General features: G+C 36.8%; 1 protein-coding gene across 4 annotated transcripts in view; it reads left to right on the plus strand.

Annotated features, from left to right (window-relative positions):
- The window catches only part of TFPI (tissue factor pathway inhibitor), a 91,542-nt gene that overhangs the window by 5,588 nt on the left and 68,507 nt on the right, over nucleotides 1-17,447 (plus strand). For all 4 annotated transcript variants that reach the window (XM_085321747.1, XM_085321779.1, XM_085321756.1 and 1 more), the window contains exons 3-4: nucleotides 15,944-16,047; nucleotides 16,585-16,649. The gene's annotated coding sequence lies outside the window, so the exon portion shown is untranslated. The remainder of the gene's footprint in view (nucleotides 1-15,943; nucleotides 16,048-16,584; nucleotides 16,650-17,447) is intronic.

Consider the following 17,447-nt stretch of genomic DNA (forward strand, 5'->3'; position numbering starts at 1 on the left):
TCCTCAGTCTCATCTCGAAAGAGAACTAGTACTTAGAAAAATTGTTTTTTTTTTTTTTTTTTTTTTTTTATCTCTGCCCTCATCATCATCAAAGCATCAGTATTCTGCTGGCATCAGTCTTTGTGACTCCACTGATTTCAGTGAATCCAAGTGTATTTCCATCAGCCGTATATGAAAAGCAGCATTGGATTGCTCCTGAGATTTCCACATATTTCCCATAGGCCTCATGCCAAAATTCCTTTTACTAGGAAGTGTAGCAAAATAGACCGAATACTTGTTGGCTTTCGACATATCAAAATAATCAGGAAAAATTAAGTCTATGGATGTTAATACATGTAGTAGTGATATTCTTTGACTAATGTGTTATGAGGATTGAACAAATAATGAAACTTCAGTTGCCTGTTTGACTTTTATGAAGATATGTCTCAGCTGAAGAGACTCTGCTGCCTCACTTGCCATGAGCTCTTAGCTCTTGCAGAGAGACTATAGCCCTTACCTCTGTGATGTGTGTAGGTTTGCATTATACGCTGAAGAGAGAAAAATTTACCTTCATACTCTAGCCGCATTTCTCCAAAATATTCTTAAAATATGTGTTATGCTTGATGTATTTATTATGGTTGAAAATATATATAAAGGTATGCTGAGGGGAGGAAGCAGGATTTAACTCCCAGTGTACATCCAGATCCATCTATGCTTTAGAGATCAAGGTAGACTTTGTACTAGGCTGAATTTTTGTTGTGGGGGTTTAGAATTAAATCTTTTCAGTTTTCTAACACCATTTAGCTTTCTGAGCTGTACTCAACTTGTATTGTAAACTCACTACCCTAAGGAGCCTCAGTAAATAGGGAATTGARGTAGGAGAACCTGAACTTGGTTTATTATAAAGTCTTACTGGAAGCCAACTGACTTTAAGGCTTTACATTTTCTTATATTAGCTTTTTCTTCTAGGCAATGGTGTGAATGTGTTGTGGGCCAATAGCACAGTCTTTGCTGTCCATGCATGTTCCAAGCAAGCTGGATAAAACATGGTTTTATGTGGATTTATGAATCAGTTTCCAAACTTCCTCAATTTAAAATGCGTAAGCCAAATTACAAGTTGATCAATATACTATTTTTTCGGTAGCTGGAACTTGAAAAAGGAAATTGTTAGCTGTGTAATAAACCAAGTAAGCTTTCCTTTAGTCACATTCTACCTCTAATCCAGCTCTCCAAAATTGTTTGGGTTAGATTACAATTTTTTTTTTTTCAGCTACTGATTCCTGTGACTTGAAGTGTGATTTTACTTACTTTCTCTCATGTGGAATAGTGGGGATCACTAGCATGATTAAATTAACACCTGTAGCAGCATACCACCAATTTTCTTCTATGTGAGCAAGATATTTAGTGATCTCATCTGTCAGTAAAATAATAGTGTTTTCTTGCTGTAAATTAGCCAGAGAGAAAGGAATTTATAGGATKCTGAATTAGTGGTACTTTCCTAAGTATAGCTTTCTTTCATGGCTCATCAAACCATACTGTGTGTTATCACACATCATCATACCTAAGCATTCAGGGGAAAAAAAATCTTTTTGAGAAAGTACAATTTACCTTGTAAATCTTAATGCTAACACATTAAGGATACCAGGCATATTCATTTTCTAGAATGAATGTCAATATACATTTTTTGTTGCAGAATTATCAGTAAGTAACTTTTTAATGTCCCTTTAACAGAATGGTAAGAGAAGAGGAAGCTGATGCTTGCTTCTTATCTTAGATCAAACTAACAGCGGTTGTGCAGTACCAGAGAATTACCACTAATGAGATAAATGATCTGATTCACTGGTGTTGTGCTCATACCAATTACAGCGAAAGCTTCAGATGTTGAGAATCACTAAAAAGCGATCTATAGGCAGCCTAAATCTGCAAACATTAAACCTTACTTGGCACCTTTCTGTTTCAAAGGTAGTCTTTGCGCTGTGTGAGACAAATTCTATTTAGAAGCACAAAGTAGGAATTGTTATATGAAAGCTATACGGATCTTTTATGTAATGCAGTTAACTTTAAACAAATTCTGTTTTGGCTTTTGCTTAATGAATACTATGATGGTATAGAWTTTTTAAAACTTTGTGGTGAGTTAGAATGCATCTTGAACAAAAAACTACTTTGACTTAGTTTGCTAATAAATTAGTTTTGCTGTTTTCTTGTCATAACTCTTATCAACCAGAAAAGCTTTTAATCTACTTCAAGCTGTTAGAAAAGTTTATCATCCAGGGTTGATTGTCAGCCCTGAGATTTAGATCAATTTTGAAAGGGATTGATGTTTGTAATAACTCTTCAGTTTAGTTAGTCCAACCTGGTATTTTCCAATTCTCCAATGTAATTTTCTGATAAACAGCACAAACTGAATGGATATATGTGTTAATAAGATAGTACAGAAAATAGTCATCAGATACACTTTTTAGTTTTCTTGTTTTTGAGAGAAGTTGCCAAATGGCTGGTTTTCAGAGAGTTGCAGTTTTTTTCCAGTTTGTTTAGGAATGTATCCTCCTGTTCAGTATAGGAAGATATCCCCCATGATATTTCTTAGTTTGTAGCACTTGACATGAAAGCATAGTCCAAGAATTGCCTGAGATTCAAACTCTGTTGAACAAACTTGACCTGTTGTTTTCACATTMGACTTGCATCTGACTCAACCTCCTCTTCCTTGCCGAATTTATCTGATTGCTGTATCAGAATGTCCATAATGTAGCTAGACTAATTAAAAAGCCTGGATCATTAGTTCTGTTTTCTGTGTAGCACTACTGGGCTATAATAATCAGAATCTTGCTCCTTGTACTGCACAGTTCCCCACAAAGATCAACATCCATATTTTCTCTGGAGAGACTGAATATCTAAACAAAACTCATGGACTGTATAGAGACTCTTTAAGAGAATATGCCTTCTGTGGTCCATAGTTGACTGTAAGTATCCATTCCATCTCTCTTATTCAGGAGAATTTATTAGCTTGTTTCTTGAGCATAGGTATTGGTTTGCAATGTGAGTATACATGCATTAAATCTGGCACCCAGTAACATGTGCCAGTGTCAGATCCCTGCTGATTTTTAACAGCTATTTGGGAGTTGGAGGATAAAGTAAGTACTATGTATTAAATTCTGTCGTAAGCCCATTTCTGATTCAGTGTGATGAGAAGAACATTAAATTCTCTGCTCATTTTTAACTTTGTGAGCTACTTGAGAAACTTCAGATGCTGCTCAGAAAATTGGGAACAGATAGGGATCTAATACAACAGAGGAATATGCCAGAAAGTTCATTAGAAAAGAAGGTTGGGACAGGGATTTATTAGGTCCTTGCTTGAAGGATTTTTCTTAGCGCTCAAAGTTGCAGCAAAAGGCTTATATTTGAGTTCATCTAAGGTCAAAAGGGGGAAATCTCATGCCCTTGATTTGTTAACATTCTTATTTTCTAACTAGAAGTTTGATGAATAACTGTCTAGTATTTTCACTGTGTCTACTTCATGCTTTCAATCTTCTCTCTGTTAAATCGTAACCTTTCCACATAACTTTTTTTTTTTAATCTGCAAAACTGCTCAGAATATAAACGTGATTTTCCAGACTGAAAGGATATATTTTAAACCAGTGAATATATTTACTCATGAATGAGTTCAGACTGACTTTACATCTGGTAGGTTAATCACAGAATTTTCAAGAAGTATTTTATATCACTATCACAAGCTATAGTTGTATACATTTTTTAAAACGCACCCAAWCTCTTCCATTTGCTTATGCTTTGTAACAAAAATGTGTATCTGCTGCTAATACATATCTGGGAGCAAAATTTGCTCTTTAAAAATGAAGAAAAAAATTGTAAAAGATTTTGAAAGCTGAAGTGCTGCAATACATCATCCAACTTGCCTGGATGTGCTCTTTTCTGAAAATAGTGAGAAAAGATAGACCATACGTGTGTGTGTGTGTATATATATTACGTATATACCTATATATAATCAGAAAGATTGGAATTCTCATTYATTTCATGCAGAAACATGGTAGAACCATTTCTAAAAGCAATATGGACATAATCCTGTGTATCTTTTGCTGCCAAAAAAAAAAGTGAGAGATTTGCTTACACATAATGCAGGGCTTGAGTCTACGTAATCATGTAATGAATCATGTAATTTTAGTATAAAACAGTTATTTTAACTTTGTATACAAATGTTAAATCTTAATTGGGCAAAATACTTAAAGCATGTAATTTGCACTTTAAAGTCAGTGTAATTTTTTAGAAGGTAAAGGATGTTTTGTTTTGGAATGTAGCCAAGATAAAATGGATGAGTTTAAGGCTCAGCTCTGAAAATAGCTCTTAAAGTTTGTTGTGGGGAAAAAAARCCTTTTTTTTTATCCCACTGGGCTAGTGTTTTGGGGCTGAAAGAGCCATGCCAGCTGAGATTCTGGCATTTGAGCTGGTACATATGTTTTGCTTATGTGGGAGTATTTTTAAAACAATCCACAYTTCCTGTATGCATGGTTGGTTTTCTAGTTTAGTTGGTTGGGAAGTAAATATGCAAAGTTTGAGCCAATTTTTTATGTTATTATAAACTGTCTTTTCCTTAACATAAATAGTATTATATGCTACAAATACTAGTCTTCTGCATGTTGATGTTTTGGTATGTTACATRGGTTAAAAACGTGAGTTACATTATACTGTCATTTAATTTAGCTTTGAGTTCGCATATAAAACCTAATAACAGCAAACAGTATATTGTTTTGTTTGCTCAGGCTAGACTTGGACACACACATTCAGTAGCTTTGTGGAAGACCTGAGCTTGAAAGTGAGAGCTAGCTCACACATCAAATCTTGCCCTTCAGACAGTGTAAACACAACCTTTTGTAACCCTCTGAAAAGGCTGTTTTCACAGTTACAGGAAAGAATAGACAGTACACTGGAGTATTTTTGTTCTGGTTTTTGCGCAACTCCTACATTAGTCAACAGAAAATTTCTCTTGTGAATTGATAGAAAGGATTTTTTTCCTTTTGTTTCCTCTTCTGTGTGAGCACTGCTCGCTGACTCTTGAGCGCTGCACAGCTTGAACTTCGCACTGCTCCGGGCATTCCGCTTGTGAAAAGTCCCATATTAACATCTCAGGCTGATACATTTTCAGAAATATATCTATTGGGAAAGCTATTGCTGTATTGATACATGGGTGAATTTACTGTGTTTGTACTATACTTTTATTACAGCTTAATCTGGTTCCCTGCTCTTTCTGAGCATTTCTCGAGAGCCTGGCCTTTCCTGGTAATAAACTGCTATCTGACAGTTCAAACTGATAAAAGATCTTTTTGTGGCAGGAGACATTTAAATTTCTAAGTTCTCTAGCCAAAGTTTTGCAGCTGAATGGCGGAGAAGCACAAAGTTTTATCTGAAATGGCAGACTACGTTATGGTTAGGTGAACCCACAGAGTAAACCCACAGCTAATTTAAAACAAATAAGCTTAGAAACCAAGAAAATTAGAAATGGTTGTGAGAAGTGTCAGTTCAGTGCATGTTTCAATATTTGTAGGCAGCCTGTATGTTGAATGCAAACTTAATTCTTAAGATTTTGCTCAGGCTGTAGAGTTTTTCTTCAGTTCCACTGTTTCCAGAAGCCCAGGACAAAGCAAACTGCAAGGCTGACCCTGTTTGCACATGCTAATCTTTGAAACTGCTAGTATAAGATGCTAATTGTAATGTTTGCAGCTCAGCGTTCTCAAAAACGGGTGCAGTTAAAAATGAGTGTCTGTAACACAGTGAATCTCTCAACTGTATGTTAATTTTTTGGGGAGAGTTTTTGTTTGCTTTTGTAAACAGCTGCTTGAATTGACAGATGAAAAATATGTGGAGAAAAATAGTCTGTACCAGAAAGACTTTTTTTTTTTTTTTTTTTTTATCAGCATACTATTAGAGTCTTCTCTTAACTGAAATAGAGCACAAATGCTAACTCCCTCTTAAGCAGAAGGTTAATTCAGGAGGGCCGTGCTAACTATAGTTCTGTTTTGTCATGAGCTGGCAGTCATCTATCATATTTGCACAGCATTCCAAGCTGTGCTTCTAGTAAATCAACCTCTTTTCAATCCTCTTTCAGTAATCTTTTACCATGGTATCTAAATGCATAAAATGGGTATTAAATAATACATACTAGAATTCTCAAGTTCAATCCTTGCACTTGCATGAATGTATCTATAAAAAAGTTAAATTCATGGTTATGTTCTGAATAAAGGTGCTGATGCTTGAAATCATACTTCTTCTGACACCATGCCAGAAAATACATTATTTTTAGAAAGAATTAGAAAACCAAGTTTGTTTCCATTTCCTACACAATATCACAGGAGGAGACAAGTATTGCAGCTCTCTGTTGAGAGCCCTGTCTGATGGCATTGGCATCTAAGCACACCACATGTCCTTCTGGATACCTAGTGGTAATAAAAATACAATATTCACCTACCTCAAAAGACAAAAAATAAAAACAGTTTTCTCAGGTAGTTGGTTTCAATATCTTTGAAAATATTTCTGTATATCATGGAACTTTGATTCTTTTCTCTCCTTAGATATGAGACCCCTATAGTGGGTCTCCCACAAGACTCCTACTACCTCTCTGGTCATTAAAATATGACTTATGGTGAAGAAAAACAATGGCAATAGCAGCTAAAGCCAGATCAGTTTTTTCTTTCCTATAAAGCCTTCCTATTCTTTAAGAATCCAGCCACAGATCTCCATTTCCTGAAGCTGCAGTTTCCCAATAGATTGCCTTTCAGGAGCCTTACAGGCCCTTACCTCACTGTGTGATTCTGATTTATCCATTTCCCTTGTTTGTACACATTAATTTCTGATGAAAAGCCTGAAAAACATGAGAAAACAGCTCTTTCTTCCCAGTAAGTGGGACAAAATCTATCTTCTACCCTACCAAGTATTCCTGATGTTACCTGCAGCTGTTTAAGGAGCTGTATCTTTTCCAATACAGCTCTGCTCTTGGGAATTGCTGTAAGGAACTGCTATTCCCTACAAGTTGCAAGCTGCTTCTTGCTACTGCAGTGTCTTGCAGGTATGAAAGGTTATATGAGGTAACCTTAGCAATGTGTTTCTGTAAGGCTTCCTCTTCATGGGCAGGGTCATTCCAGTAACTTGCTACATTTGTGAGATTTGCAGATCAATCTCTTCCGTCCGTCCTTGAAGATATAACTCTTCCTAGAATAGTCTATTTTTTTTTACCTTGTGTATGTCAGACATGTGAAAATAATGAACAACTTTATATCATTAAATCTACTATAGGCTTAATTGTTACAAATATTATCGTGTGTTTTTGTCTGGTTTCTATTAAATGGGCTGCAGCTATTTCCTTGGGGAGGCTATTCAGAATTTAGCAGATCTCAGTGTTAGAAAAACATTGATAATGTTCCTCCTAAATGTTTGTTTTTGATCTGTTTGACTCCTCTGCTTCTAATATTGTTGTTCTTCCCCACTAATTTCCAGCCCTCTTAGGAGTAATCCACTTTCTTCTTTCCCTTAGTGTAGTGAACACAACTACATGCTATTAATTTTAAATTTTTTTCCTCTATCATGTTGTAATTCAATGTTCATTAGAAGAATGGCATGTATGTTTATAGAGCTGAAAATAATTGCTGTGGTATGTTAAACATGGAAGTATAGTTATCATATGAAAGCTGCAATAAAACCTGTTTGATCAATTGCTTTTTTGCAATAAAACACTATTCTTTCCAGATGATTTAGTTTGGGTGTATAATAAAGAAAAAAAAATGTAAAAAGCTAGATTTTTTTTCCAGTTGGTCAAAGTTGCGATTGCTAGAGCAATTAACACTTTGATCTCTACTAGGGTACAAGTTAAATCATCAAAAGTTAAAAATGACACAGTGTTACTTTTTGCAATGCAATTTCCTAGCAGTGGCTGTCACATAAGTTCAGCAGTGACTCATACACTGTTCTGCACACTGAAATCATTCTGGTCACTAGGAATGTACGTATGATAAGTGCAGAAAATAGTAATGTAATCCTTAGAGAGATTATTTCTGATGTTCATCTATTAAAATTGGACCACTTGGTCTTCAGGCTCTGAACTTTTGGTCTAGGTGAAATTGAAATAATTTTACACAACTTGTATATAATCTCACTGACCACAGAGTTTGCATTAAACAGTACTGCTATGCAAAAGCTAAACTATATTGTATTTATTTTATCAGGCCAAATATATATTGTGTGTATTTATTTCATAAGTGTACAATAGACTTATCTAGACAGCTTTAAAGGGGAAGTGCAATTAAAAAGAGAATACTTTGCCCTCTGTTACTTAAGACAAAGTGATTTAAATTCAATATTCTACTTCTGCAAATGAGCATGAGGTTCAGCTTCACTGGCTTAACCATCAAACTTCTCCTAAATCTAAACCTGCCTTATTTTAGAAACACTCAAATTACAAAAAGGAGGAAAAATAACTCCCCATACTCCAGATAGATATAAATTATTCTCACTCTTACACTGTTGCAATCAACAGCTGGAATGCTTTTTTTCCACTCATTGGTTATATAGCCTTCTTGAGAAATACAGGGAATAGTCTACTGTAGGATATTGTAGGCCAAATAATCCTCATGTTCTGGCAGCAAATTAAGTACATTGTCTTACTACTTCGCTTTTACGTCTAGACGCATTTCTGTATCCCCTTGTCTTATGGGAAGACCTTTTTTAAAGAGTATTCTTGCTCTACTTGTTCAAAATTTATTCTAGTTTTAGGTTAGAACTATTTGTGGTTAACCACAGATAATTTATATCCATTTGTTCTTGTGCCAGCAGCATCTATTAGTGTAAGTATTACCTTAAATAGCTCTAAATCAGCGACTTCCAGAGTGAGGAATAAATAATGCCTGATTCTGGTTCTTACTTTGCAGTTGATAGATACAGAGCACAAATATTGACTTTGTTTTCTGTGACAGGTTATTCAACAGGACTGTCTGTTACTGCTAGCCTATGCATTTATGAAGAACACGTTTTTCCAAAATACAACTTTAAACTTCAGCTAATAGGACCTGCAAAGATTTAAGAGCTTAATGCATGAATTCTGGTTGAAGGTTAGAAAAACATATATATATATATATATATATATATATATATATATATATCATTGAGTCAGATATCTTTTATCACCTTCCAGCATCTGGGCAAATTTCCTGCTTTAGATCTCTGAAAATACTGATTTCTATCTGATGATCACATAATTTATCTGGAAACATAATGTTGGCAGCATCTGCAATACAGTGACCACTGTTTGTATACATCAGATGAATCTTGATGAATTACTGAAGTTTAGCATTTGATTAGAAGTATATATAGATGTTCAAAATAGGGAATGAGTACTATTTCATTCAAGTATAACCACAAGATGTATTCATACAGGCAAAATACTTAGTAATTACTGATATGAAATGTGGTGCTGTATACTGAATCACTAAACTTGATCAAACTAAAGTTTGATTGGTTTCTTTAAAACTCTGAAGGGTAATTCTTAATCCAGATCAATTTACAGTAGTTTGCTGCTACACAAACAATGTATTGACCCAATAAGGGATTAGTCAGGAGCAGAAACAGGTGCCTGGGACAAATGAGAGAGGGAATGGGAATTCCTTAAATTTATTTTGCTTCTGAAGTCAGAGTATTACAGTACTGGAACACAAGCTGGAGGCCTTATAGCTTTGAGAGCTCAGACTGAACCAGCTTGAGACCTTGCAGCCTTAAATAGGTGATTGAGAGAGAAAGATGGGTAAATGGTAGCAATAAAAGTGAAAGCAATCCAGCCAGTCGTTCAATAAATTAGTGCCAAACTGGGATAGAGATTTCAGAACCGCTAATGAGCCATTCATTTATCTCTGAACATACTTGTTTTAAATAAAACTCAAATGTGAGTTATTGGTTGCTCTATCTAATGTGTGCTGTTCGTTTCCAACATTATTTTGGTTGTATTGATCCACCTTTTTCTGTAAGTAGGTTGTGAAACTAATACCATACTTCCAAAATTTGAGATACTTAAAAAAAAAAAAAAAAAAAAAAAAAAAAAAAAAGTAATCCTTGAGCTGCTATTGTTGGTAGACAGGGGGATTTGGGGGCTAGATATAGTGTATAGGTTCTCTGAAGCTTTGAATTGAAAAGACTCCATAATTGCTTAAATCTTTTTTGAAATGGTTATATTTACGATAGAAATCACTGGAAATCTAGTTATTGCAAATACAGGATTAATACAGGCAACAGATGTTTTAAACATGCACTTTCTTTTTACAAACTGGAACGCTGAACTGTAAAATTCCTCACTACTTTCCTGTTTAACTACTTTGACATTTATATAACTCTTCCTTCTCTGCTAAGCTGTTGTATATCACGGTAATATAATGATGAGAAACAAAGAGCAGAACAGTAGTAGTAAGAAGAGATTGGATTAGGTATTTATAGGGTATTCTGGATATTTCTTTTTGTGATACTTTACAAGTGTGTAACTACTATTATGTACTGTCAAGATTAGAGTATTAACATTTTTCCAGATGTTTCAGTTCTCAAGAGATTAGAAAACTAGTAGAAAAGATGCTGAACAAAACAAATTCATCTAGAAAGTTGTGTCCTAGGGAAAACATATTTCTTAACACCATAGCAAATCAGAACACTATGTTAGTGTTACTGCTAATTAATAAATTTACTGGTTCCATGTGATGACAAATGGGTGAACAGTTTTATTAATTGAAACATTAAAGATTAAAGGAAGAAAAAAATAATGTAATATTTTTGATTCTCGGTGACTTCCAAGCTACTATGTCCCAGATTTACTGTTTTTCTCTCATAATTTGAAATAGTTTCACAAATATAAATCATTAATCTTCATTCTATGCATAGTTTCAAAAACACTGATGAAATATTAATTCTTGCACTTTCATTCTTGATTAGTATTTTGCATAACATCGAATAATATAAAAAATTTAGTGATGTGGAGGGACTGTAGCCCTGGGTGAGGCACACAGCTAAAGCTTTTAACTCTGTTGCCAGCATGTTTTATGTAAGCCTGGATTCTGAGTACCTGTGGAGGGTTTGTGTATTGGGCATTTTCAGTTACAGAGGTAAATGCTGGTCTATAAATGAATGATTTTGCAGACAGCTTCAACAGGAGAACAGAGTTGTTTATACATGTTCACAGCTGTGTACCAGCTATTTCAACAATGTGATTTTTGGTGCTAGAAAGATTCTCCTAAAGATCCACATTAAAGAATACTAATAACTAATTTAGAAGAACTTGGTTTGTTTTGATCTGATTCCTTGGAGTTATGGAAACTCAAGAAAAAAAAAATGTTTGAAAAAGAAGGGTTTTTTAATCATCTATATTATGCAGTATCACTTGTAGCTTGTTGAAACAGATTTTACATAGCAGCAAATCTCATTTTTCCAGACTGGTCTAAAAGAAATCCATCATTTTTATTCTGACTGTCCGTTCCTGCTGGTATGGAGTAGGAGATCACTTGAATTTTGAATCAATTCGCAGTAAGTTGTTCTATTTTTACTATCTATCCTATAAGAATAAAACTCTAAAATTTTTATTTTTTAATCTGTTCATTATGGATAGCAAGTTCTAAAGCAAATAGCTGTTGGTTTTGATTTGTTAGAATTAGAGCATTACTTTTTGCACCAAAGATTCAGTGGTATGACCTCATTTTATTTTATATGTTTCTTGCTCTTAGTTTTGCTTTTCTTTGTCACATTATGAAAAGAGCTGAATTGTGACCATCTGGACAAGAGTCCCAGGAACTGAAAACTCTGTTGGAAGAGGACTTGCTCTGTTTTAGTGTAGCATTATTTGACCTTCACATATATTTTCCAAGAGAGGAGCAGAGCTGCAACAAGCACCACAAATGATTGAAATTTCTCCATTTTTTTTCTTCTTCTTCCCCTCCCCCCCCCTTTTTTAAGTATAGGAGTCTGGAAATTATGTCAGAAAGAAAAATGTTCTGTAAGTGCTGTACTGAAGGCAAAAGAAGGGAGAGGGAATATATGCTTAAGAGCTGTGATTTGTAGTTTAAGCCACTGTTTTGTTTTTGCTTTTAACTAGTTCTTGCCAAAAAAGGATAGAGGAGAGGTGGTTATATCACTGGAAAATACTACAAAATACTTTGTTCTCTCAGTTTAGTGCCACGATCAGTGATTGCTGATACTGTGAAGAAGCCTATGGAAATATTTCCCCTGGAAAGAGGTTTAGAGTGGGAAAATATTCATGTGAATTTTAGTTACTGAAGAACTATAGAAAGTAAATTGGCCAGTTGAGTGTCAGTGTCATGTGACTGAACTGATTGGTGAATGAAGAAAGATACAAAGCTATTTAATCTCCACTCTGCTCCAAACAAACTGTTGTGATGGTGAGCTGTGCATTTATGGGAGAGGATAAATACATAAGAAAATTTGCTTTATCTTGGGCCTTTCTAGTTGGTATTACTAATGTTTCATTAGTAAATAGGAAGCCTTTTCATTTTAACACCAGTCTGTGTCCTATAGCAGCATTCTTTTGCCTTTCTTTCCCCAGCAGTTTGTCTAAGAAGATATTTATGTGAAAAAATATTTCATCAGCATGAAGCTACGTAGATTTTTGGCTTGAGTGTAATGTGTGGTGCTGCTCGAGTTTAATATTTTTTAACAGTTTATCATTGTGATATATCTTTTTTTCTAATGAAAATTGAACAACTGTTATGCTCTGGCTCTAAATGCTGGAGGCTAACATACATGGCTTTAATGTTTCTAACAGTTGAGACCTGTATTAGGTAGATCTCAAGGTACCCACCAGTTCTTAGGAGCTGGAAGTGAACATGTTAAAAATATGGGAATTAAGCCTGCAATAGGAGGGAAGATGCTAGCAACTCCCATGTTCCCACAGAGGGTTTTTCCTAGACTTCTCTGTGCTTCATCTAATATAAGTGCCAGAGCTAGAAGTTTTAATTGAAAGAGGCAATAATAATCATTTTTCATATGTCATAACATTTCGAAGTATATATTACGTTGAAAAGCTTGTGCATTTGAAAACAGTATTAACTGATGTAAACTAACTTATTTATGAAAGGAACAGCCAGAAGTATAGCTGAGTGAAGGGACTGATGGTAAATTCTGACTACGTAATGAAGCTAAGGGATACTGGGGGAAAGCAGTAATTGTATTCAGAAGTCTTGTTTTTGCTCTAGCTTTCATTAAGAAAGTCTAGGTCTTGTATGGAATTGACTTTGTCAGATTAGCACTGATACTAGCTCATACTAACATTCAGGATATGTTGATGGCAAGTTGCAGTAGAACACAACGTGGTGTCGCAACGTGGTGTCAGAGAAGGAGATGTATCTACCTCCCATCCACTTGAGCCACAGTGATTCTTGTTTTTAGCTATGCAGGACTTCAATACCAAAGGATAATTCTTATATAGGTTTGTATGCTCAGGATATGTATCCTCCCTATTCAGTTTAGGCTTTGCCTGTTTTCTGTTGTGCAAACACATGCTTCATTTTCCCAAATTGGAAATGTTTTTGTTCATGAATGAAGAATAAACCCTTGCTCAGAACCAAAGAGCCCTTGAATTTTAGCGTGCTTACAGCTTGGACAAGAGGATGTGGAGAGAGTAGAGAGGGAGCTAACAAAACAATTCTCTCCTTCACGGCATCTCAGAGATGAGGACTTTTGTAGCTTTTCCTGAATGGGCAGGAATAAAAATAGGAAGAATATCTTGCTGAGCCAAGCCCAGTGGTCAGTAATGAAAATTGACACGAAATGTGCTAAAGGGAGTTTGAATTTATAGTTCAAGAACAGGCTGAAACTCAAGCAACTAAACTGGATTTAACTGTCTTTGCTGCACTGAACTGCTTCTAGTATCTGGAAGAGCTGGTCTGTAATATGGTGTGAATGTGCTTTGAAACCATCATAAAACATTGTGAGAATACTACTGATGTGGCAGAGCCAACCTGACTGCAACTATTAAAATAATGAGATGTTATTAGAGCTGTAAGATATATATGAAATCCAGTCATCAGTATACTGATATAATTAACACTTCAGTTATTCATCAGAATTTTGAGTGCTGTAGTTCRTAGTGCTAAACGGTATAATCTGAATTGCGCTTAAATGTGCTTTCAAGAAGTAGGTTGTCCCTGTGGCATGGTCAGGATCACACTGCTATGTCTATTGCTGCGTTGATATTCAGGTCAGGTGAAATAATCATCATGGTTCCGGGAAACTGAGAACCCTGGAGGAAACGACAAAGTCAGGACAAACCAAGTCAAGCCACCTAAGGCGCAGCATAGCTGCTCTTCCGCTCCTCGTGCTCGGCTCTGCGCGTCCTGCGTAACACGCGGGCCCTCGCCAAGGCCAGGCCAGCAGCCTGCCTCCCGTCAGCCGAAACCCCGCTTCCTGRGGAAAGGATCCCTCAGGCCGCCGGAAAGGGACCCCTTCTCTATCTTCTTCCATCTTCTACCCTTCAGTCCCCTCTCTCCCAAAGGATGTCCAAGCTGGCGGTAGCGCTGCGCCCCCGGGGAGGTTTTGCCGCCAGCAGCAGCCGTTCTGGCCCGGAGCTGGGCGTCAGCAGCCGGGTTCCTCCGCCGCCTCCCGCGCCGCCACGGCGGCTCGCCCGGCTCTCGGCCGTTCTTACCGGTCTCGGCGAGCCCCGCCGCACTACCCGGCGCGGCCGGGWGGGGGAGGCGGGCCGCCGCCCGCCCGCACTAACCCCAAAGGAAGGCGCGCTCTTTTAGCGCCACCGGTTCAGTTTAAGCGATTGAGGAGCCTCTTGAAGTGGGGTTCGTCTCCTCCTGGTTAATACGGCGCAGGCCGGCGGGGCGGGGCGGGGCGCGCGCCGGGGGAGCCGTTGCTCGGCGGTGTGGCGCGCGCGGCGGCGGGCGGTTGGGCGCCGGGGCGGGGCGSGGAGGCAGCGGGGCGCGGAGAGGAGCCTCGGGTCCTACCCCGGTGTGAAGGTGGTCCCGTGCTCTCAGGACATGCTCCGTTTACCTTAAAAATGAGGGTTGTTTTAAGTTTAGTACCCTTCCTTTTGGGTTAATATGGTGCTACAGAAGGAGCAGGCACAAATGATGAGTGCTTTACTGAATAGCATTGTTGTGTGATCAACTTTTTATTAAGTGGATAGGAAAAGTAGCAGTTTAGTTGTTTGATGCTGTCTAAAAATACTATGTTTATGATTGCATTAGAAATTAGCTTCAGAAGAGCAGTCCTGCCTATCACTCAGTGTATACTGGTGCAGAAGCGCTGGTCTGAAATACTGGAACAGCCATGGCTATCARCTGTGTTGGCTTCCCAGTCAGGCTTGCATTGAACAGAGGCTTTCTGAAATATTGTGAATGTTAGGGCTAACTTTTAATGCTTTTTGCAATAGGAGAGACCTTGTTAGCTCTATTCAGTGACTTAACTGCYGCAGATAGTAAGCAACCAAATTTTTAAGTAAGTTAGATGTGATGTGTGCTGCAGCCTGACAAGAGAGTGTGCGAGGTTTGGATGAAGTTGTTCGTGAAGAGACCATGTTCTACTTTGTGCCCTATGAAAAATAYGGGGCGGGGGAGAGGAGAAGGGGATTTTTTCGTTAATGGATGCAAAAAGCTGCCAGCAGCACAATGTGTTTTTTGCATATTGCAACCATAATACGTATATAGCAGAGGAGATAAGGGATGATAAACATTAAATAACTCTGCTCTGTGCCTTTCTAGATAGCGTCAAAGTAGAGAAACGGGCAGGTAAACATTGGGTGTTTTGCTGGATTTACTGCTTCTGACCAACCCAGACTCTATGGACACTCTTTTCGTCTCCCCTTGTGGAATCTTCCTGTATAGCAACTCTACAGAGTTTTGCAAATTTAGGTGTTAAGGCTAATCTTCTCCAAAATGTCAGTTCTTTACCTTGATGGAAAACTTCATTTTTCTTGCAGAGTTGCTGTTCTTCATCATCGTGAGTGGAGCGAGGCCAGAGAAGAAGAGAGCTGGTACAAGAGAAGAGTGACTGYAATTACTGGAAACAAAAGGAGGAAAAGAGGTAGATGGCAAACGAAGAATAGGACATCCACCTTTTAGAGATGGAGGGCATTTAGACTGTAGCATGTATTTTAACTAGAATGTGCAGCTCTCCCTTAAAAAAAAAATATATACACAGCAGGGTGTCAGGGAGCAGAAAGGGCAGGTTGTTCCACAAGAGAAGAGAAGCCTGGAGCCAAGCGTATGTTATTCGTCTTGGCCATTTATATAGGTCACACAACCAAATTGGCTTTCATGCAGATATTGCAACTAAGTATGGCCAATTTTTGAATGTGGATTTTAGGGTACATTTAGAGCATGTAGTTGTCATTTCACAGGTGGTTTGTATGCTAAACTGGTAAAATGGCACTGGAGCAAGTTTCCAACCTATATAATTTAACATTTATTTTCATTAATTTCCATTCRTATCAAAGGAACCAGATTGTTATTGCTAGTCAGTCACAGTTTTATGCAACTGGATTATATAGATGGTCAAACTTACCTTTCTGTCTACATTGTTTGGTAAAGTGACGCTGTTTATTTTTATGAAAAATTGCAGGAGAAAAATAGTGGCATTATGAGAAACGGAATATATGACCCAAATTCAGATTTACACAAGCAGAGGTAAGCTACATGAACCATAGTAAAAACATTTCCTAGCACTTGAGGGATTCACTGTCAATTTCAAGCTTGTTATAGTCTATGGATTTCTAGAAATCATACATATRTGAGGATGAGATGGTATGCTGATTAATTTACTAAACATGCAAGTTAGGAAACCTTGAAAGATAYCAAATGTAAAATGAAATGACCATTTTTCACTGTATCTTTAGTTGCTCTTTCATCATCTTAYAGAATCTGAGATAAAGAAGACGTGCAGAAATTCAGTAAATCATACAGATATTCATTTATTTATGAAAGCATGTTAATGTGTGGTATGTGCAAAACTTGACATATTGTAGATAGGATTCATGTGAACAAAGGTGAGTCATTCACTGGATTATTTCCCCCACATCAAAGCAATATTTTGTATTTTTACTGTAGAGCTTTTTGAGTCTATGAGGCTTGAAATTTACTTTAGGGATTTTTTTTGTTTGTTTTACATTTTTCTGATCTAGCATGCAGTCTCAATTAATACATAAAATAGATCATTAAGAATGCTTGCATTTTGACTCTTTACTGTCTGCTTATGTAATGTGATTTATTCCACAGCGTTCACTAGCACTATAGCCTGTACAACCTGAGTTTTAAGTACTTTCCTAATAATTCATCTAAATGTTGACAAATAATGCTGCTCTATCAAATCTAATGATTTACTTATATTACCTTGAACACTCTATGTGTAATCAAACTTTTTAACAGAAGTATAATTAAGTGCAAGTGTGATTACATACAAGCATATTAACATTTCTGATGGAAGGT

Source organism: Rhea americana, unplaced genomic scaffold (genome assembly GCF_003343005.1).
Source record: "Rhea americana isolate MKP2758 unplaced genomic scaffold, rheAme1 scaffold_12, whole genome shotgun sequence".
Taxonomy (NCBI): Eukaryota; Metazoa; Chordata; class Aves; order Rheiformes; family Rheidae; genus Rhea; species Rhea americana.